This window comes from Channa argus, unplaced genomic scaffold, assembly GCF_033026475.1.
Source record: "Channa argus isolate prfri unplaced genomic scaffold, Channa argus male v1.0 Contig037, whole genome shotgun sequence".
Classification (NCBI taxonomy): domain Eukaryota; kingdom Metazoa; phylum Chordata; class Actinopteri; order Anabantiformes; family Channidae; genus Channa; species Channa argus.
The window spans coordinates 177,846-200,482 of NW_027125256.1; the positions used below are offsets into that span (position 1 = coordinate 177,846).

General features: G+C 45.5%; 11 non-coding genes across 11 annotated transcripts; 5 read left to right on the top strand and 6 right to left on the bottom strand.

The window, feature by feature from the left end:
* Positions 1-1,287: 1,287 nt before the first annotated feature.
* On the top strand, positions 1,288-1,360 carry trnaa-agc (transfer RNA alanine (anticodon AGC)). Its single transcript has one exon. It is a non-coding gene; the product is annotated as a tRNA-Ala (tRNA).
* A 703-nt stretch (positions 1,361-2,063) lies between these two features.
* On the bottom strand, positions 2,064-2,145 carry trnas-gcu (transfer RNA serine (anticodon GCU)). The gene has a single exon. It is a non-coding gene; the product is annotated as a tRNA-Ser (tRNA).
* Positions 2,146-4,706: 2,561 nt separating this feature from the next.
* Positions 4,707-4,779, top strand: trnaa-agc (transfer RNA alanine (anticodon AGC)). Its single transcript has one exon. It is a non-coding gene; the product is annotated as a tRNA-Ala (tRNA).
* A 703-nt stretch (positions 4,780-5,482) lies between these two features.
* trnas-gcu (transfer RNA serine (anticodon GCU)) lies at positions 5,483-5,564 on the bottom strand. The gene has a single exon. It is a non-coding gene; the product is annotated as a tRNA-Ser (tRNA).
* Positions 5,565-8,110: 2,546 nt separating this feature from the next.
* Positions 8,111-8,183, top strand: trnaa-agc (transfer RNA alanine (anticodon AGC)). The gene has a single exon. It is a non-coding gene; the product is annotated as a tRNA-Ala (tRNA).
* A 702-nt stretch (positions 8,184-8,885) lies between these two features.
* Positions 8,886-8,967, bottom strand: trnas-gcu (transfer RNA serine (anticodon GCU)). The gene has a single exon. It is a non-coding gene; the product is annotated as a tRNA-Ser (tRNA).
* Positions 8,968-13,193: 4,226 nt separating this feature from the next.
* trnaa-agc (transfer RNA alanine (anticodon AGC)) lies at positions 13,194-13,266 on the top strand. Its single transcript has one exon. It is a non-coding gene; the product is annotated as a tRNA-Ala (tRNA).
* Positions 13,267-15,686: 2,420 nt separating this feature from the next.
* trnas-gcu (transfer RNA serine (anticodon GCU)) lies at positions 15,687-15,768 on the bottom strand. Its single transcript has one exon. It is a non-coding gene; the product is annotated as a tRNA-Ser (tRNA).
* Positions 15,769-17,366: 1,598 nt separating this feature from the next.
* On the bottom strand, positions 17,367-17,448 carry trnas-gcu (transfer RNA serine (anticodon GCU)). Its single transcript has one exon. It is a non-coding gene; the product is annotated as a tRNA-Ser (tRNA).
* An 843-nt stretch (positions 17,449-18,291) lies between these two features.
* On the top strand, positions 18,292-18,364 carry trnaa-agc (transfer RNA alanine (anticodon AGC)). Its single transcript has one exon. It is a non-coding gene; the product is annotated as a tRNA-Ala (tRNA).
* Positions 18,365-20,760: 2,396 nt separating this feature from the next.
* trnas-gcu (transfer RNA serine (anticodon GCU)) lies at positions 20,761-20,842 on the bottom strand. The gene has a single exon. It is a non-coding gene; the product is annotated as a tRNA-Ser (tRNA).
* Positions 20,843-22,637: the final 1,795 nt, after the last annotated feature.

Genomic DNA, 22,637 nt, shown 5'->3' on the forward strand with positions numbered 1-22,637 from the left:
GACACTGCCTGCATGTGTCTCCACAGACCTTGTATCTGTGGTGTCCTGTTCACAAGACGACATTAATGTGACACCTGAACTAAATGTTTTGTAGCCCCGGTGGGAAGAGCAGCATGGAATACACACCTTATTATACAGCCTATCTGCAGCCTATCAAGGAAGCTCTTCCAAAGCTGCTTGTCCAGTGGGCTTAATCACCTGCACTCACATGTCAACAGTCTGATTTCTGCATCAACTGTCACACTCGAGTTCTTTGCACAAAACAGTATTTGGTTTACCATTGGATGTTGTAAGTCCAGCAGAAGGTTTTATCTGTGTTTGTCTAAAAACACTTTATTCTGACATGCGAAGAGGATGGGATTCGAACCCACGCGTGCAGAGCACAATAGATTAGCAGTCCATCACCTTAACCACTCGGCCACCTCGTCAATTAAGCAAGGAAAGGCGACGAGACTTTGATCAGCAAAGACAGACCTACAGGATTGCTAGGTCACCTCGCAGGCTTTAATAAGAACACCTAGAATATCTCCTCTCTGAATTTAATATCCAAGTACCTTTGCAAGGGAATTAGCTTAAATGGTAAAGCACTAGCTTTGTATGCAAGAAGTAGTGGGATCAATACACACATTCTCCAAATGCCTCATGCCTCCCCTGACCTCGTCAAGGTGACGCGCAATCCTTTATCATACAGGTGATGCACATCTGAGATGGCTTGTGAATATATCTTTAGATGGATACATAGGTTGGAGCTGCAAGGCAGGAGGTCTAGAGGAAGACCAAAGCGGAGATTTATGGATGTAGTAAGGGAGGACATGAAGTTAGTTGGTATGAGTGAAGAGGATGCAGAGGACAGGGTTAGATGGAGGCACATGATTCGCTGTGGCGATCCCTGAAAGGGAACAGCCGAAAGGAAAAAAAGAAGCACTTCTGAGATGGCCGACGAATGTCAATCCTGACAGTATTTCCATCCGTGTGTCTACACTCAAGCACAAGAACAGACTGCAGCCTATCAAGGAAGATTGTAGCCAACTCTTCTAAGGCTGCAATTAAACACTTTGGAGATTCTCTTTGGCAAAAAGGTGCACTCCATAAGCACCAAATCCTCATGCCACACCAACTGTTTGTTCCCTCCGACTGCTTCTGGCCTTGTCAACAAGGTCCGTGACTGTCACGTATTCGGGCTCCACAATCTACAAACACAGAGGACATAAGGGGTGGATATTGAGAGTTTGTCCGGTACGTTTGCAAATTCTGCCCTGTGAACACAGGGAGGAAAAAAAGCTTGCAGGGGAATTAGCTCAAATGGTAGAGCGCTTGCTTAGCATGCAAGAGGTAGTGGGATCGATGCCCACATTCTCCACAATCGTTTGATTTCCTTTTTCCCATAAATGGATGAAACTGTTAAAAAGTTTCAGCCTCCATATCCCACATGTGCAGATCACAATCAATTAGAATGGGAAATTGCCTGTCAGCAGTACAGCTAAAAAGGCGACCAGTTTGCCGTCTGATCAGGTAAACACATGGCAGCCAGTCAATGCATTTAGGCTTGTACACACAGTCAAAACGTTCTGCTGAAGTTCCAACCGAATATCAGTGGGGGCGATCAGCCATTTCAGAAATTGCTGATTTCCTGGAACTTTTACACACTACCATATTTAGGGTTAACAGAGAATGGTTGGAAAAGAGAACATATCCAGTGAGTAGCAGTTTTGTGGGGGACTCTGCCTGCATGTGTCTCTACAGGCCTTGTATCTGTGGTGTCCTGTTCACTAGACGACATTAATGTGACACCTGAACCAAATGTTTTGTAGCCCCGGTGGGCAGAGCAGCATGGAATACACACCTTATTATACAGCCTATCTGCAGCCTATCAAGGAAGCTCTTCCAAAGCAGCTTGTCCAGTGAGCTTAATCACCTGCACTCACATGTCAACAGTCTGATTTCTGCATCAACTGTCACACTCGAGTTCTCTGCACAAAACAGTATTTGGTTTACCATTGGATGTTGTAAGTCCAGCAGAAGGTTTTATCTGTGTTTGTCTAAAAACACTTTAATCTGACATGCGACGAGGATGGGATTCGAACCCACGCGTGCAGAGCACAATGGATTAGCAGTCCATCGCCTTAACCACTCGGCCACCTCGTCAATTAAGCAAGGAAGGGCGACGAGACTTTGATCAGCAAAGACAGACCTACAGGATTTCTAGGTCACCTCGCAGGGTTTAATAAGAACACCTAGAATATCTCCTCTCTGAATTTAATATCCAAGTACCTTTGCAAGGGAATTAGCTTAAATGGTAAAGCACTAGCTTTGTATGCAAGAAGTACTGGGATCAATACCCACATTCTCCAAATGCCTCATGCCTCCCCTGACCTCGTCAAGGTGACGCGCAATCCTTTATCATACAGGCGATGCACTTCTGAGATGGCTTGTGAATATATCTTTAGATGGATACATAGGTTGGAGCTGCAAGGCAGGAGGTCTAGAGGAAGACCAAAGCGGAGATTTATGGATGTAGTAAGGGAGGACATGAAGTTAGTTGGTATGAGTGAAGAGGATGCAGAGGACAGGGTTAGATGGAGGCACATGATTCGCTGTGGCGACCCCAGAAAGGGAACAGCCGAAAGGAAAAGAAGAAGCACTTCTGAGATGGCCGACGAATGTCAATCCTGACAGAATTTCCATCCGTGTGTCTACACTCAAGCACAAGAACAGACTGCGGCCTATCAAGGAAGATTGTAGCCAACTCTTCTAAGGCTGCAATTAAACACTTTGGAGATTCTCTTTGGCCAAAAGGTGCACTCCATTAGCACCAAAACCTCATGCCACACCAACTGTTTGTTCCCTCCGACTGCTTCTGGCCTTGTCAACAAGGCCCGTGACTGTCAAATATTCGGGCTCCACAATCTACAAACACAGAGGACATAAGGGGTGGATATTGAGAGTTTGTCCGGTACGCTGTGAACACAGGGAGGAAAAAAAGCTTGCAGGGGAATTAGCTCAAATGGTAGAGTGCTTGCTTAGCATGTAAGAGGTAGTGGGATCGATGCCCACATTCTCCACAATCCTTTGATTTCCTTTTTCCCATAAATGGATGAAACTGTTAAAAAGTTTCAGCCTCCATATCCCACATGTGCAGATCACAATCAATTAGAATGGGAAATTGCCTGTCAGCAGTACAGCTAAAAAGGCGACCAGTTTGCCGTCTGATCAGCTAAACACATGGCAGCCAGTCAATGCATTTAGGCTTGTACACACAGTCAAAACGTTCTGCTGAAGTTCCAACCGAGTATCAGTGGGGGCGAACAGCCATTTCAGAAATTGCTGATTTCCTGGAACTTTTACACACTACCATATTTAGGGTTAACAGAGAATGGTTGGAAAAGAGAACATATCCAGTGAGTAGCAGTTTTGTGGGGGACACTGCCTGCATGTGTCTCCACAGACCTTGTATCTGTGGTGTCCTGTTCACAAGACGACATTAATGTGACACCTGAACTAAATGTTTTGTAGCCCCGGTGGGAAGAGCAGCATGGAATACACACCTTATTATACAGCCTATCTGCAGCCTATCAAGGAAGCTCTTCCAAAGCTGCTTGTCCAGTGGGCTTAATCACCTGCACTCACATGTCAACAGTCTGATTTCTGCATCAACTGTCACACTCGAGTTCTTTGCACAAAACAGTATTTGGTTTACCATTGGATGTTGTAAGTCCAGCAGAAGGTTTTATCTGTGTTTGTCTAAAAACACTTTATTCTGACATGCGAAGAGGATGGGATTCGAACCCACGCGTGCAGAGCACAATAGATTAGCAGTCCATCACCTTAACCACTCGGCCACCTCGTCAATTAAGCAAGGAAGGGCGACGAGACTTTGATCAGCAAAGACAGACCTACAGGATTGCTAGGTCACCTCGCAGGCTTTAATAAGAACACCTAGAATATCTCCTCTCTGAATTTAATATCCAAGTACCTTTGCAAGGGAATTAGCTTAAATGGTAAAGCACTAGCTTTGTATGCAAGAAGTAGTGGGATCAATACACACATTCTCCAAATGCCTCATGCCTCCCCTGACCTCGTCAAGGTGACGCGCAATCCTTTATCATACAGGTGATGCACATCTGAGATGGCTTGTGAATATATCTTTAGATGGATACATAGGTTGGAGCTGCCAGGCAGGAGGTCTAGAGGAAGACCAAAGCGGAGATTTATGGATGTAGTAAGGGAGGACATGAAGTTAGTTGGTATGAGTGAAGAGGATGCAGAGGACAGGGTTAGATGGAGGCACATGATTCGCTGTGGCGATCCCTGAAAGGGAACAGCCGAAAGGAAAAAAAGAAGCACTTCTGAGATGGCCGACGAATGTCAATCCTGACAGTATTTCCATCCGTGTGTCTACACTCAAGCACAAGAACAGACTGCAGCCTATCAAGGAAGATTGTAGCCAACTCTTCTAAGGCTGCAATTAAACACTTTGGAGATTCTCTTTGGCAAAAAGGTGCACTCCATAAGCACCAAATCCTCATGCCACACCAACTGTTTGTTCCCTCCGACTGCTTCTGGCCTTGTCAACAAGGTCCGTGACTGTCACGTATTCGGGCTCCACAATCTACAAACACAGAGGACATAAGGGGTGGATATTGAGAGTTTGTCCGGTACGTTTGCAAATTCTGCCCTGTGAACACAGGGAGGAAAAAAAGCTTGCAGGGGAATTAGCTCAAATGGTAGAGCGCTTGCTTAGCATGCAAGAGGTAGTGGGATCGATGCCCACATTCTCCACAATCGTTTGATTTCCTTTTTCCCATAAATGGATGAAACTGTTAAAAAGTTTCAGCCTCCATATCCCACATGTGCAGATCACAATCAATTAGAATGGGAAATTGCCTGTCAGCAGTACAGCTAAAAAGGCGACCAGTTTGCCGTCTGATCAGGTAAACACATGGCAGCCAGTCAATGCATTTAGGCTTGTACACACAGTCAAAACGTTCTGCTGAAGTTCCAACCGAATATCAGTGGGGGCGATCAGCCATTTCAGAAATTGCTGATTTCCTGGAACTTTTACACACTACCATATTTAGGGTTAACAGAGAATGGTTGGAAAAGAGAACATATCCAGTGAGTAGCAGTTTTGTGGGGGACTCTGCCTGCATGTGTCTCTACAGGCCTTGTATCTGTGGTGTCCTGTTCACTAGACGACATTAATGTGACACCTGAACCAAATGTTTTGTAGCCCCGGTGGGCAGAGCATCATGGAATACACACCTTATTATACAGCCTATCTGCAGCATATCAAGGAAGCTCTTCCAAAGCTGCTTATCCAGTGAGCTTAATCACCTGCACTCACATGTCAACAGTCTGATTTCTGCATCAACTGTCACACTCGAGTTCTCTGCACAAAACAGTATTTGGTTTACCATTGGATGTTGTAAGTCCAGCAGAAGGTTTTATCTGTGTTTGTCTAAAAACACTTTAATCTGACATGCGACGAGGATGGGATTCGAACCCACGCGTGCAGAGCACAATGGATTAGCAGTCCATCGCCTTAACCACTCGGCCACCTCGTCAATTAAGCAAGGAAAGGCGACGAGACTTTGATCAGCAAAGACAGACCTACAGGATTGCTAGGTCACCTCGCAGGGTTTAATAAAAACACCTAGAATATCTCCTCTCTGAATTTAATTTCCAAGTACCTTTGCAAGGGAATTAGCTTAAATGGTAAAGCACTAGCTTTGTATGCAAGAAGTACTGGGATCAATACCCACATTCTCCAAATGCCTCATGCCTCCCCTGACCTCGTCAAGGTGACGCGCAATCCTTTATCATACAGGCGATGCACTTCTGAGATGGCTTGTGAATATATCTTTAGATGGATACATAGGTTGGAGCTGCAAGGCAGGAGGTCTAGAGGAAGACCAAAGCGGAGATTTATGGATGTAGTAAGGGAGGACATGAAGTTAGTTGGTATGAGTGAAGAGGATGCAGAGGACAGGGTTAGATGGAGGCACATGATTCGCTGTGGCGACCCCTGAAAGGGAACAGCTGAAAGGAAAAGAAGAAGCACTTCTGACATGGCCGACGAATGTCAATCCTGACAGAATTTCCATCCGTGTGTCTACACTCAAGCACAAGAACAGACTGCGGCCTATCAAGGAAGAATGTAGCCAACTCTTCTAAGGCTGCAATTAAACACTTTGGAGATTCTCTTTGCCCAAAAGGTGCACTCCATTAGCACCAAAACCTCATGCCACACCAACTGTTTGTTCCCTCCGACTGCTTCTGGCCTTGTCAACAAGGCCCGTGACTGTCAAGTATTCGGGCTCCACAATCTACAAACACAGAGGACATAAGGGGTGGATATTGAGAGTTTGTCCGGTACGCTGTGAACACAGGGAGGAAAAAAAGCTTGCAGGGGAATTAGCTCAAATGGTAGAGCGCTTGCTTAGCATCTAAGAGGTAGTGGGATCGATGCGCACATTCTCCACAATCCTTTGATTTCCTTTTTCCCATAAATGGATGAAACTGTTAAAAAGTTTCAGCCTCCATATCCCACATGTGCAGATCACAATCAATTAGAATGGGAAATTGCCTGTCAGCAGTACAGCTAAAAAGGCGACCAGTTTGCCGTCTGATCAGCTAAACACATGGCAGCCAGTCAATGCATTTAGGCTTGTACACACAGTCAAAACGTTCTGCTGAAGTTCCAACCGAGTATCAGTGGGGTCGATCAGCCATTTCAGAAATTGCTGATTTCCTGGAACTTTTACACACTACCATATTCAGGGTTAACAGAGAATGGTTGGAAAAGAGAACATATCCAGTGAGTAGCAGTTTTGTGGGGGACTCTGCCTGCATGTGTCTCTACAGGCCTTGTATCTGTGGTGTCCTGTTCACTAGACGACATTAATGTGACACCTGAACCAAATTTTTTGTAGCCCCGGTGGGCAGAGCAGCTTGGAATACACACCTTATTATACAGCCTATCTGCAGCCTATCAAGGAAGCTCTTCCAAAGCTGCTTGTCCAGTGGGCTTAATCACCTGCACTCATATGTCAACAGTCTGATTTCTGCATCAACTGTCACACTCGAGTTCTCTGCACAAAACAGTATTTGGTTTACCATTGGATGTTGTAAGTCCAGCAGAAGGTTTTATCTGTGTTTGTCTAAAAACACTTTATTCTGACATGCGACGAGGATGGGCTTCAAACCCACGCGTGCAGAGCACAATAGATTAGCAGTCCATCGCCTTAACCACTCGGCCACCTCGTCATTTAAGCAAGGAAGGGCGACGAGACTTTGATCAGCAAAGACAGACCTACAGGATTGCTAGGTCACCTCGCAGGGTTTAATAAGAACACCTAGAATATCTCCTCTCTGAATTTAATATCCAAGTACCTTTGCAAGGGAATTAGCTTAAATGGTAAAGCACTAGCTTTGTATGCAAGAAGTAGTGGGATCAATACACACATTCTCCAAATGCCTCATGCCTCCCCTGACCTCGTCAAGGTGACGCGCAATCCTTTATCATACAGGTGATGCACTTCTGAGATGGCTTGTGAATATATCTTTAGATGGATACATAGGTTGGAGCTGCCAGGCAGGAGGTCTAGAGGAAGACCAAAGCGGAGATTTATGGATGTAGTAAGGGAGGACATGAAGTTAGTTGGTATGAGTGAAGAGGATGCAGAGGACAGGGTTAGATGGAGGCACATGATTCGCTGTGGCGATCCCTGAAAGGGAACAGCCGAAAGGAAAAAAAGAAGCACTTCTGAGATGGCCGACGAATGTCAATCCTGACAGTATTTCCATCCGTGTGTCTACACTCAAGCACAAGAACAGACTGCAGCCTATCAAGGAAGATTGTAGCCAACTCTTCTAAGGCTGCAATTAAACACTTTGGAGATTCTCTTTGGCAAAAAGGTGCACTCCATTAGCACCAAATCCTCATGCCACACCAACTGTTTGTTCCCTCCGACTGCTTCTGGCCTTGTCAACAAGGTCCGTGACTGTCACGTATTCGGGCTCCACAATCTACAAACACAGAGGACATAAGGGGTGGATAGTGAGAGTTTGTCCGGTATGCTGTGAACACAGGGAGGAAAAAAAGCTTGCAGGGGAATTAGCTCAGATGGTAGAGCGCTTGCTTAGCATGCAAGAGGTAGTGGGATTGATGCCCACATTCTCCACAATTGTTTGATTTCCTTTTTCCCATAAATGGATGAAACTGTTAAAAAGTTTCAGCCTCCATATCCCACATGTGCAGATCACAATCAATTAGAATGGGAAATTGCCTGTCAGCAGTACAGCTAAAAAGGCGACCAGTTTGCCGTCTGATCAGCTAAACACATGGCAGCCAGTCAATGCATTTAGGCTTGTACACACAGTCAAAACGTTCTGCTGATTTCCAACCGAGTATCAGTGGGGGCGATCAGCCATTTCAGAAATTGCTGATTTCCTGGAACTTTTACACACTACCATATTTAGGGTTAACAGAGAATGGTTGGAAAAGAGAACATATCCAGTGAGTAGCAGTTTTGTGGGGGACTCTGCCTGCATGTGTCTCTACAGGCCTTGTATCTGTGGTGTCCTGTTCACTAGACGACATTAATGTGACACCTGAACCAAATGTTTTGTAGCCCCGGTGGGCAGAGCAGCATGGAATACACACCTTATTATACAGCCTATCTGCAGCCTATCAAGGAAGCTCTTCCAAAGCTGCTTGTCCAGTGAGCTTAATCACCTGCACTCACATGTCAACAGTCTGATTTCTGCATCAACTGTCACACTCGAGTTCTCTGCACAAAACAGTATTTGGTTTACCATTGGATGTTGTAAGTCCAGCAGAAGGTTTTATCTGTGTTTGTCTAAAAACACTTTAATCTGACATGCGACGAGGATGGGATTCGAACCCACGCGTGCAGAGCACAATGGATTAGCAGTCCATCGCCTTAACCACTCGGCCACCTCGTCAATTAAGCAAGGAAGGGCGACGAGACTTTGATCACCAAAGACAGACCTACAGGATTTCTAGGTCACCTCGCAGGGTTTAATAAGAACACCTAGAATATCTCCTCTCTGAATTTAATATCCAAGTACCTTTGCAAGGGAATTAGCTTAAATGGTAAAGCACTAGCTTTGTATGCAAGAAGTACTGGGATCAATACCCACATTCTCCAAATGCCTCATGCCTCCCCTGACCTCGTCAAGGTGACGCGCAATCCTTTATCATACAGGCGATGCACTTCTGAGATGGCTTGTGAATATATCTTTAGATGGATACATAGGTTGGAGCTGCAAGGCAGGAGGTCTAGAGGAAGACCAAAGCGGAGATTTATGGATGTAGTAAGGGAGGACATGAAGTTAGTTGGTATGAGTGAAGAGGATGCAGAGGACAGGGTTAGATGGAGGCACATGATTCGCTGTGGCGACCCCTGAAAGGGAACAGCCGAAAGGAAAAGAAGAAGCACTTCTGAGATGGCCGACGAATGTCAATCCTGACAGAATTTCCATCCGTGTGTCTACACTCAAGCACAAGAACAGACTGCGGCCTATCAAGGAAGATTGTAGCCAACTCTTCTAAGGCTGCAATTAAACACTTTGGAGATTCTCTTTGGCCAAAAGGTGCACTCCATTAGCACCAAAACCTCATGCCACACCAACTGTTTGTTCCCTCCGACTGCTTCTTGCCTTGTCAACAAGGCCCGTGACTGTCAAGTATTCGGGCTCCACAATCTACAAACACAGAGGACATAAGGGGTGGATATTGAGAGTTTGTCCGGTACGCTGTGAACACAGGGAGGAAAAAAAGCTTGCAGGGGAATTAGCTCAAATGGTAGAGCGCTTGCTTAGCATGTAAGAGGTAGTGGGATCGATGCCCACATTCTCCACAATCGTTTGATTTCCTTTTTCCCATAAATGGATGAAACTGTTAAAAAGTTTCAGCCTCCATATCCCACATGTGCAGATCACAATCAATTAGAATGGGAAATTGCCTGTCAGCAGTACAGCTAAAAAGGCGACCAGTTTGCCGTCTGATCAGCTAAACACATGGCAGCCAGTCAATGCATTTAGGTTTGTACACACAGTCAAAACGTTCTGCTGAAGTTCCAACCGAGTATCAGTGGGGGCGAACAGCCATTTCAGAAATTGTTGATTTCCTGGAACTTTTACACACTACCATATTTAGGGTTAACAGAGAATGGTTGGAAAAGAGAACATATCCAGTGAGTAGCAGTTTTGTGGGGGACTCTGCCTGCATGTGTCTCCACAGGCCTTGTATCTGTGGTGTCCTGTTCACTAGACGAAATTAATGTGACACCTGAACCAAATGTTTTGTAGCCCCGGTGGGCAGAGCAGCATGGAATACACACCTTATTATACAGCCTATCTGCAGCCTATCAAGGAAGCTCTTCCAAAGCTGCTTGTCCAGTGGGCTTAATCGACTGCACTCACATGTAAACAGTCTGATTTCTGCATCAACTGTCACACTCGAGTTCTCTGCACAAAACAGTATTTGGTTTACCATTGGATGTTGTAAGTCCAGCAGAAGGTTTTATCTGTGTTTGTCTAAAAACACTTTAATCTGACATGCGAAGAGGATGGGATTCGCACCCACGCGTGCAGAGCACAATGGATTAGCAGTCCATCGCCTTAACCACTCGGCCACCTCGTCAATTAAGCAAGGAAGGGCGACGAGACTTTGATCAGCAAAGACAGACCTAAAGGATTTCTAGGTCACCTCGCAGGGTTTATTAAGAACACGTAGAATATCTCCTCTCTGAATTTAATATCCAAGTACCTTTGCAAGGGAATTAGCTTAAATGGAAAAGCACTAGCTTTGTATGCAAGACGTAGTGGGATCAATACCCACATTCTCCAAATGCCTCATGCCTCCCCTGACCTCGTCAAGGTGACGCGCAATCCTTTATCATACAGGTGATGCACATCTGAGATGGCTTGTGAATATATCTTTAGATGGATACATAGGTTGGAGCTGCCAGGCAGGAGGTCTAGAAGAAGACCAAAGCGGAGATTTATGGATGTAGTAAGGGAGGACATGAAGTTAGTTGGTATGAGTGAAGAGGATGCAGAGGACAGGGTTAGATGGAGGCACATGATTCGCTGTGGCGACCCCTGAAAGGGAACAGCCGAAAGGAAAAGAAGAAGCACTTCTGAGATGGCCGACGAATGTCAATCCTGACAGTATTTCCATCCGTGTGTCTACACTCAAGCACAAGAACAGACTGCAGCCTATCAAGGAAGATTGTAGCCAACTCTTCTAAGGCTGCAATTAAACACTTTGGAGATTCTCTTTGGCAAAAAGGTGCACTCCATTAGCACCAAAACCTCATGCCACACCAACTGTTTGTTCCCTCCGACTGCTTCTGGCCTTGTCAACAAGGCCCGTGACTGTCAAGTATTCGGGCTCCACAATCTACAAACACAGAGGACATAAGGGGTGGATAGTGAGAGTTTGTCCGGTATGCTGTGAACACAGGGAGGAAAAAAAGCTTGCAGGGGAATTAGCTCAAATGGTAGAGCGCTTGCTTAGCATGCAGGAGGTAGTGGGATTGATGCCCACAATCCTTTGATTTCCTTTTTCCCATAAATGGATGAAACTGTTAAAAAGTTTCAGCCTCCATATCCCACATGTGCAGATCACAATCAATTAGAATGGGAAATTGCCTGTCAGCAGTACAGCTAAAAAGGCGACCAGTTTGCCGTCTGATCAGCTAAACACATGGCAGCCAGTCAATGCATTTAGGCTTGTACACACAGTCAAAACGTTCTGCTGAAGTTCCAACCGAGTATCAGTGGGGGCGATCAGCCATTTCAGAAATTGCTGATTTCCTGGAACTTTTACACACTACCATATTCAGGGTTGACAGAGAATGGTTGGAAAAGAGAACATATCCAGTGAGTAGCAGTTTTGTGGGGGACTCTGCCTGCATGTGTCTCTACAGGCCTTGTATCTGTGGTGTCCTGTTCACTAGACGACATTAATGTGACACCTGAACCAAATTTTTTGTAGCCCCGGTGGGCAGAGCAGCTTGGAATACACACCTTATTATACAGCCTATCTGCAGCCTATCAAGGAAGCTCTTCCAAAGCTGCTTGTCCAGTGGGCTTAATCACCTGCACTCATATGTCACACTCGAGTTCTCTGCACAAAACAGTATTTGGTTTACCATTGGATGTTGTAAGTCCAGCAGAAGGTTTTATCTGTGTTTGTCTAAAAACACTTTAATCTGACATGCGACGAGGATGGGATTCAAACCCACGCGTGCAGAGGACAATAGATTAGCAGTCCATCGCCTTAACCACTCGGCCACCTCGTCAATTAAGCAAGGAAGGGCGACGAGACTTTGATCAGCAAAGACAGACCTACAGGATTGCTAGGTCACCTCGCAGGGTTTAATAAGAACACCTAGAATATCTCCTCTCTGAATTTAATATCCAAGTACCTTTGCAAGGGAATTAGCTTAAATGGTAAAGCACTAGCTTGTATGCAAGAAGTAGTGGGATCAATACACACATTCTCCAAATGCCTCATGCCTCCCCTGACCTCGTCAAGGTGACGCGCAATCCTTTATCATACAGGTGATGCACATCTGAGATGGCTTGTGAATATATCTTTAGATGGATACATAGGTTGGAGCTGCAAGGCAGGAGGTCTAGAGGAAGACCAAAGCGGAGATTTATGGATGTAGTAAGGGAGGACATGAAGTTAGTTGGTATGAGTGAAGAGGATGCAGAGGACAGGGTTAGATGGAGGCACATGATTCGCTGTGGCAATCCCTGAAAGGGAACAGCCGAAAGGAAAAAAAGAAGCACTTCTGAGATGGCCGACGAATGTCAATCCTGACAGTATTTCCATCCGTGTGTCTACACTCAAGCACAAGAACAGACTGCAGCCTATCAAGGAAGATTGTAGCCAACTCTTCTAAGGCTGCAATTAAACACTTTGGAGATTCTCTTTGGCAAAAAGGTGCACTCCATTAGCACCAAATCCTCATGCCACACCAACTGTTTGTTCCCTCCGACTGCTTCTGGCCTTGTCAACAAGGTCCGTGACTGTCACGTATTCGGGCTCCACAATCTACAAACACAGAGGACATAAGGGGTGGATATTGAGAGTTTGTCCGGTACGTTTGCAAATTCTGCCCTGTGAACACAGGGAGGAAAAAAATCTTGCAGGGGAATTAGCTCAGATGGTAGAGCGCTTGCTTAGCATGCAAGAGGTTGTGGGATTGATGCCCACATTCTCCACAATTGTTTGATTTCCTTTTTCCCATAAATGGATGAAACTGTTAAAAAGTTTCAGCCTCCATATCCCACATGTGCAGATCACAATCAATTAGAATGGGAAATTGCCTGTCAGCAGTACAGCTAAAAAGGCGACCAGTTTGCCGTCTGATCAGCTAAACACATGGCAGCCAGTCAATGCATTTAGGTTTGTACACACAGTCAAAACGTTCTGCTGAAGTTCCAACCGAGTATCAGTGGGGGCGAACAGCCATTTCAGAAATTGTTGATTTCCTGGAACTTTTACACACTACCATATTTAGGGTTAACAGAGAATGGTTGGAAAAGAGAACATATCCAGTGAGTAGCAGTTTTGTGGGGGACTCTGCCTGCATGTGTCTCCACAGGCCTTGTATCTGTGGTGTCCTGTTCACTAGACGAAATTAATGTGACACCTGAACCAAATGTTTTGTAGCCCCGGTGGGCAGAGCAGCATGGAATACACACCTTATTATACAGCCTATCTGCAGCCTATCAAGGAAGCTCTTCCAAAGCTGCTTGTCCAGTGGGCTTAATCGACTGCACTCACATGTCAACAGTCTGATTTCTGCATCAACTGTCACACTCGAGTTCTTTGCACAAAACAGTATTTGGTTTACCATTGGATGTTGTAAGTCCAGCAGAAGGTTTTATCTGTGTTTGTCTAAGAACACTTTAATCTGACATGCGAAGAGGATGGGATTCGCCCCCACGCGTGCAGAGCACAATGGATTAGCAGTCCATCGCCTTAACCACTCGGCCACCTCGTCAATTAAGCAAGGAAGGGCGACGAGACTTTGATCAGCAAAGACAGACCTACAGGATTGCTAGGTCACCTCGCAGGGTTTAATAAGAACACCTAGAATATCTCCTCTCTGAATTTAATATCCAAGTATCTTTGCAAGGGAATTAGCTTAAATGGTAAAGCACTAGCTTTGTATGCAAGAAGTAGTGGGATCAATACACACATTCTCCTAATGCCTCATGCCTCCCCTGACCTCGTCAAGGTGACGTGCAATCCTTTATCATACAGGTGATGCACATCTGAGATGGCTTGTGAATATATCTTTAGATGGATACATAGGTTGGAGCTGCCAGGCAGGAGGTCTAGAGGAAGACCAAAGCGGAGATTTATGGATGGAGTAAGGGAGGACATGAAGTTAGTTGATATGAGTGAAGAGGATGCAGAGGACAGGGTTAGATGGAGGCACATGATTCGCTGTGGCGATCCCTGAAAGGGAACAGCCGAAAGGAAAAAAAGAAGCACTTCTGAGATGGCCGACGAATGTCAATCCTGACAGTATTTCCATCCGTGTGTCTACACTCAAGCACAAGAACAGACTGCAGCCTATCAAGGAAGATTGTAGCCAACTCTTCTAAGGCTGCAATTAAACACTTTGGAGATTCTCTTTGGCAAAAAGGTGCACTCCATTAGCACCAAATCCTCATGCCACACCAACTGTTTGTTCCCTCCGACTGCTTCTGGCCTTGTCAACAAGGTCCGTGACTGTCACGTATTCGGGCTCCACAATCTACAAACACAGAGGACATAAGGGGTGGATATTGAGAGTTTGTCCGGTACGTTTGCAAATTCTGCCCTGTGAACACAGGGAGGAAAAAAAGCTTGCAGGGGAATTAGCTCAAATGGTAGAGCGCTTGCTTAGCATGTAAGAGGTAGTGGGATCGATGCCCACATTGTCCACAATCCTTTGATTTCCTTTTTCCCATAAATGGATGAAACTGTTAAAAAGTTTCAGCCTCCATATCCCACATGTGCAGATCACAATCAATTAGAATGGGAAATTGCCTGTCAGCAGTACAGCTAAAAAGGCGACCAGTTTGCCGTCTGATCAGCTAAACACATGGCAGCCAGTCAATGCATTTAGACTTGTACACACAGTCAAAACGTTCTGCTGAAGTTCCAACCGAGTATCAGTGGGGGCGATCAGCCATTTCAGAAATTGCTGATTTCCTGGAACTTTTACACACTACCATATTCAGGGTTAACAGAGAATGGTTGGAAAAGAGAACATATCCAGTGAGTAGCAGTTTTGTGGGGGACTCTGCCTGCATGTGTCTCTACAGGCCTTGTATCTGTGGTGTCCTGTTCACTAGACGACATTAATGTGACACCTGAACCAAATGTTTTGTAGCCCCGGTGGGCAGAGCAGCATGGAATACACACCTTATTATACAGCCTATCTGCAGCCTATCAAGGAAGCTCTTCCAAAGCTGCTTGTCCAGTGAGCTTAATCACCTGCACTCATATGTCAACAGTCTGATTTCTGCATCAACTGTCACACTCGAGTTCTCTGCACAAAACAGTATTTGGTTTACCATTGGATGTTGTAAGTCCAGCAGAAGGTTTTATCTGTGTTTGTCTAAAAACACTTTAATCTGACATGCGACAAGGATGGGATTCAAACCCACACGTGCAGAGCACAATGGATTAGCAGTCCATCGCCTTAACCACTCGGCCACCTCGTCAATTAAGCAAGGAAGGGCGACGAGACTTTGATCAGCAAAGACAGACCTACAGGATTTCTATGTCACCTCGCAGGGTTTAATAAGAACACCTAGAATATCTCCTCTCTGAATTTAATATTCAAGTACCTTTGCAAGGGAATTAGCTTAAATGGTAAAGCACTAGCTTTGTATGCAAGAAGTAGTGGGATCAATACCCACATTCTCCAAATGCCTCATGCCTCCCCTGACCTCGTCAAGGTGACGCGCAATCCTTTATCATACAGGCGATGCACTTCTGAGATGGCTTGTGAATATATCTTTAGATGGATACATAGGTTGGAGCTGCCAGGCAGGAGGTCTAGAGGAAGACCAAAGCGGAGATTTATGGATGTAGTAAGGGAGGACATGAAGTTAGTTGGTATGAGTGAAGAGGATGCAGAGGACAGGGTTAGATGGAGGCACATGATTCGCTGTGGCGATCCCTGAAAGGGAACAGCCGAAAGGAAAAAAAGAAGCACTTCTGAGATGGCCGACGAATGTCAATCCTGACAGTATTTCCATCCGTGTGTCTACACTCAAGCACAAGAACAGACTGCAGCCTATCAAGGAAGATTGTAGCCAACTCTTCTAAGGCTGCAATTAAACACTTTGGAGATTCTCTTTGGCAAAAAGGTGCACTCCATTAGCACCAAATCCTCATGCCACACCAACTGTTTGTTCCCTCCGACTGCTTCTGGCCTTGTCAACAAGGTCCGTGACTGTCACGTATTCGGGGTCCACAATCTACAAACACAGAGGACATAAGGGGTGGATATTGAGAGTTTGTCCGGTACGCTGTGAACACAGGGAGGAAAAAAAGCTTGCAGGGGAATTAGCTGAAGTGGTAGAGCGCTTGCTTAGCATGCAGGAGGTAGTGGGATCGATGCCCACATTCTCCACAATCGTTTGATTTCCTTTTTCCCATAAATGGATGAAACTGTTAAAAAGTTTCAGCCTCCATATCCCACATGTGCAGATCACAATCAATTAGAATGGGAAATTGCCTGTCAGCAGTACAGCTAAAAAGGCGACCAGTTTGCCGTCTGATCAGCTAAACACATGGCAGCCAGTCAATGCATTTAGTTCTGCTGAAGTTCCAACCGAGTATCAGTGGGGGCGATCAGCCATTTCAGAAATTGCTGATTTCATGGAACTTTTACACACTACCATATTTAGGGTTAACAGAGAATGGTTGGAAAAGAGAACATATCCACTGAGTAGCAGTTTTGTGGGGGACTCTGCCTGCATGTGTCTCTACAGGTCTTGTATCTGTGGTGTCCTGTTCACTAGACGACATTAATGTGACACCTGAACCAAATGTTTTGTAGCCCCGGTGGGCAGAGCAGCATGGAATACACACCTTATTATACAGCCTATCTGCAGCCTATCAAGGAAGCTCTTCCAAAGCTGCTTGTCCAGTGAGCTTAATCACCTGCACTCACATGTCAACAGTCTGATTTCTGCATCAACTGTCACACTCGAGTTCTCTGCACAAAACAGTATTTGGTTTACCATTGGATGTTGTAAGTCCAGCAGAAGGTTTTATCTGTGTTTGTCTAAAAACACTTTAATCTGACATGCGACGAGGATGGGATTCGAACCCACGCATGCAGAGCACAATGGATTAGCAGTCCATCGCCTTAACCACTCGGCCACCTCGTCAATTAAGCAAGGAAGGGCGACGAGACTTTGATCAGCAAAGACAGACCTACAGGATTTCTATGTCACCTCGCAGGGTTTAATAAGAACACCTAGAATATCTCCTCTCTGAATTTAATATTCAAGTACCTTTGCAAGGGAATTAGCTTAAATGGTAAAGCACTAGCTTTGTATGCAAGAAGTAGTGGGATCAATACCCACATTCTCCAAATGCCTCATGCCTCCCCTGACCTCGTCAAGGTGACGCGCAATCCTTTATCATACAGGCGATGCACTTCTGAGATGGCTTGTGAATATATCTTTAGATGGATACATAGGTTGGAGCTGCCAGGCAGGAGGTCTAGAGGAAGACCAAAGCGGAGATTTATGGATGTAGTAAGGGAGGACATGAAGTTAGTTGGTATGAGTGAAGAGGATGCAGAGGACAGGGTTAGATGGAGGCACATGATTCGCTGTGGCGATCCCTGAAAGGGAACAGCCGAAAGGAAAAAAAGAGCACTTCTGAGATGGCCGACGAATGTCAATCCTGACAGTATTTCCATCCGTGTGTCTACACTCAAGCACAAGAACAGACTGCAGCCTATCAAGGAAGATTGTAGCCAACTCTTCTAAGGCTGCAATTAAACACTTTGGAGATTCTCTTTGGCAAAAAGGTGCACTCCATTAGCACCAAATCCTCATGCCACACCAACTGTTTGTTCCCTCCGACTGCTTCTGGCCTTGTCAACAAGGTCCGTGACTGTCACGTATTCGGGGTCCACAATCTACAAACACAGAGGACATAAGGGGTGGATATTGAGAGTTTGTCCGGTACGCTGTGAACACAGAGAGGAAAAAAAGCTTGCAGGGGAATTAGCTCAAATGGTAGAGCGCTTGCTTAGCATGCAGGAGGTAGTGGGATCGATGCCCACATTCTCCACAATCGTTTGATTTCCTTTTTCCCATAAATGGATGAAACTGTTAAAAAGTTTCAGCCTCCATATCCCACATGTGCAGATCACAATCAATTAGAATGGGAAATTGCCTGTCAGCAGTACAGCTAAAAAGGCGACCAGTTTGCCGTCTGATCAGCTAAACACATGGCAGCCAGTCAATGCATTTAGGTTTGTACACACAGTCAAAACGTTCTGCTGAAGTTCCAACCGAGTATCAGTGGGGGCGAACAGCCATTTCAGAAATTGTTGATTTCCTGGAACTTTTACACACTACCATATTTAGGGTTAACAGAGAATGGTTGGAAAAGAGAACATATCCAGTGAGTAGCAGTTTTGTGGGGGACTCTGCCTGCATGTGTCTCCACGGGCCTTGTATCTGTGGTGTCCTGTTCACTAGACGAAATTAATGTGACACCTGAACCAAATGTTTTGTAGCCCCGGTGGGCAGAGCAGCATGGAATACACACCTTATTATACAGCCTATCTGCAGCCTATCAAGGAAGCTCTTCCAAAGCTGCTTGTCCAGTGGGCTTAATCGACTGCACTCACATGTCAACAGTCTGATTTCTGCATCAACTGTCACACTCGAGTTCTCTGCACAAAACAGTATTTGGTTTACCATTGGATGTTGTAAGTCCAGCAGAAGGTTTTATCTGTGTTTGTCTAAAAACACTTTAATCTGACATGCGAAGAGGATGGGATTCGCACCCACGCGTGCAGAGCACAATGGATTAGCAGTCCATCGCCTTAACCACTCGGCCACCTCGTCAATTAAGCAAGGAAGGGCGACGAGACTTTGATCAGCGAAGACAGACCTAAAGGATTTCTAGGTCACCTCGCAGGGTTTATTAAGAACACGTAGAATATCTCCTCTCTGAATTTAATATCCAAGTACCTTTGCAAGGGAATTAGCTTAAATGGAAAAGCACTAGCTTTGTATGCAAGACGTAGTGGGATCAATACCCACATTCTCCAAATGCCTCATGCCTCCCCTGACCTCGTCAAGGTGACGCGCAATCCTTTATCATACAGGTGATGCACATCTGAGATGGCTTGTGAATATATCTTTAGATGGATACATAGGTTGGAGCTGCCAGGCAGGAGGTCTAGAAGAAGACCAAAGCGGAGATTTATGGATGTAGTAAGGGAGGACATGAAGTTAGTTGGTATGAGTGAAGAGGATGCAGAGGACAGGGTTAGATGGAGGCACATGATTCGCTGTGGCGACCCCTGAAAGGGAACAGCCGAAAGGAAAAGAAGAAGCACTTCTGAGATGGCCGACGAATGTCAATCCTGACAGTATTTCCATCCGTGTGTCTACACTCAAGCACAAGAACAGACTGCAGCCTATCAAGGAAGATTGTAGCCAACTCTTCTAAGGCTGCAATTAAACACTTTGGAGATTCTCTTTGGCAAAAAGGTGCACTCCATTAGCACCAAAACCTCATGCCACACCAACTGTTTGTTCCCTCCGACTGCTTCTGGCCTTGTCAACAAGGCCCGTGACTGTCAAGTATTCTGGCTCCACAATCTACAAACACAGAGGACATAAGGGGTGGATAGTGAGAGTTTGTCCGGTATGCTGTGAACACAGGGAGGAAAAAAAGCTTGCAGGGGAATTAGCTCAAATGGTAGAGCGCTTGCTTAGCATGCAGGAGGTAGTGGGATTGATGCCCACAATCCTTTGATTTCCTTTTTCCCATAAATGGATGAAACTGTTAAAAAGTTTCAGCCTCCATATCCCACATGTGCAGATCACAATCAATTAGAATGGGAAATTGCCTGTCAGCAGTACAGCTAAAAAGGCGACCAGTTTGCCGTCTGATCAGCTAAACACATGGCAGCCAGTCAATGCATTTAGGCTTGTACACACAGTCAAAACGTTCTGCTGAAGTTCCAACTGAGTATCAGTGGGGGCGATCAGCCATTTCAGAAATTGCTGATTTCCTGGAACTTTTACACACTACCATATTTAGGGTTAACAGAGAATGGTTGGAAAAGAGAACATATCCAGTGAGTAGCAGTTTTGTGGGGGACTCTGCCTGCATGTGTCTCTACAGGCCTTGTATCTGTGGTGTCCTGTTCACTAGATGACATTAATGTGACACCTGAACCAAATGTTTTGTAGCCCCGGTGGGCAGAGCAGCATGGAATACACACCTTATTATACAGCCTATCTGCAGCCTATCAAGGAAGCTCTTCCAAAGCTGCTTGTCCAGTGAGCTTAATAACCTGCACTCACATGTCAACAGTCTGATTTCTGCATCAACTGTCACACTCGAGTTCTCTGCACAAAACAGTATTTGGTTTACCATTGGATGTTGTAAGTCCAGCAGAAGGTTTTATCTGTGTTTGTCTAAAAACACTTTAATCTGACATGCGACGAGGATGGGATTCGAACCCACGCGTGCAGAGCACAATGGATTAGCTGTCCATCGCCTTAACCACTCGGCCACCTCGTCAATTAAGCAAGGAAGGGCGACGAGACTTTGATCAGCAAAGACAGACCTACAGGATTTCTAGGTCACCTCGCAGGGTTTAATAAGAACACCTAGAATATCTCCTCTCTGAATTTAATATCCAAGTACCTTTGCAAGGGAATTAGCTTAAGTGGTAAAGCACTAGCTTTGTATGCAAGAAGTACTGGGATCAATACCCACATTCTCCAAATGCCTCATGCCTCCCCTGACCTCGTCAAGGTGACGCGCAATCCTTTATCATACAGGCGATGCACTTCTGAGATGGCTTGTGAATATATCTTTAGATGGATACATAGGTTGGAGCTGCCAGGCAGGAGGTCTAGAGGAAGACCAAAGCGGAGATTTATGGATGTAGTAAGGGAGGACATGAAGTTAGTTGGTATGAGTGAAGAGGATGCAAAGGACAGGGTTAGATGGAGGCACATGATTCGCTGTGGCGACCCCTGAAAGGGAACAGCCGAAAGGAAAAGAAGAAGCACTTCTGAGATGGCCGACGAATGTCAATCCTGACAGTATTTCCATCCGTGTGTCTACACTCAAGCACAAGAACAGACTGCAGCCTATCAAGGAAGATTGTAGCCAACTCTTCTAAGGCTGCAATTAAACACTTTGGAGATTCTCTTTGGCAAAAAGGTGCACTCCATTAGCACCAAAACCTCATGCCACACAAACTGTTTGTTCCCTCCGACTGCTTCTGGCCTTGTCAACAAGGCCCGTGACTGTCAAGTATTCGGGCTCCACAATCTACAAACACAGAGGACATAAGGGGTGGATAGTGAGAGTTTGTCCGGTATGCTGTGAACACAGGGAGGAAAAAAAGCTTGCAGGGGAATTAGCTCAAATGGTAGAGCGCTTGCTTAGCATGCAGAGGTAGTGGGATTGATGCCCACAATCCTTTGATTTCCTTTTTCCCATAAATGGATGAAACTGTTAAAAAGTTTCAGCCTCCATATCCCACATGTGCAGATCACAATCAATTAGAATGGGAAATTGCCTGTCAGCAGTACAGCTAAAAAGGCGACCAGTTTGCCGTCTGATCAGCTAAACACATGGCAGCCAGTCAATGCATTTAGGCTTGTACACACAGTCAAAACGTTCTGCTGAAGTTCCAACCAAGTATCAGTGGGGGCGATCAGCCATTTCAGAAATTGCTGATTTCCTGGAACTTTTACACACTACCATATTTAGGGTTAACAGAGAATGGTTGGAAAAGAGAACATATCCAGTGAGTAGCAGTTTTGTGGGGGACTCTGCCTGCATGTGTCTCTACAGGCCTTGTATCTGTGGTGTCCTGTTCACTAGACGACATTAATGTGACACCTGAACCAAATGTTTTGTAGCCCCGGTGGGCAGAGCAGCATGGAATACACACCTTATTATACAGCCTATCTGCAGCCTATCAAGGAAGCTCTTCCAAAGCTGCTTGTCCAGTGAGCTTAATCACCTGCACTCACATGTCAACAGTCTGATTTCTGCATCAACTGTCACACTCGAGTTCTCTGCACAAAACAGTATTTGGTTTACCATTGGATGTTGTAAGTCCAGCAGAAGGTTTTATCTGTGTTTGTCTAAAAACACTTTAATCTGACATGCGACGAGGATGGTATTCGAACCCACGCGTGCAGAGCACAATGGATTAGCAGTCCATCGCCTTAACCACTCGGCCACCTCGTGAATTAAGCAAGGAAGGGCGACGAGACTTTGATCAGCAAAGACAGACCTACAGGATTTCTAGGTCACCTCGCAGGGTTTAATAAGAACACCTAGAATATCTCCT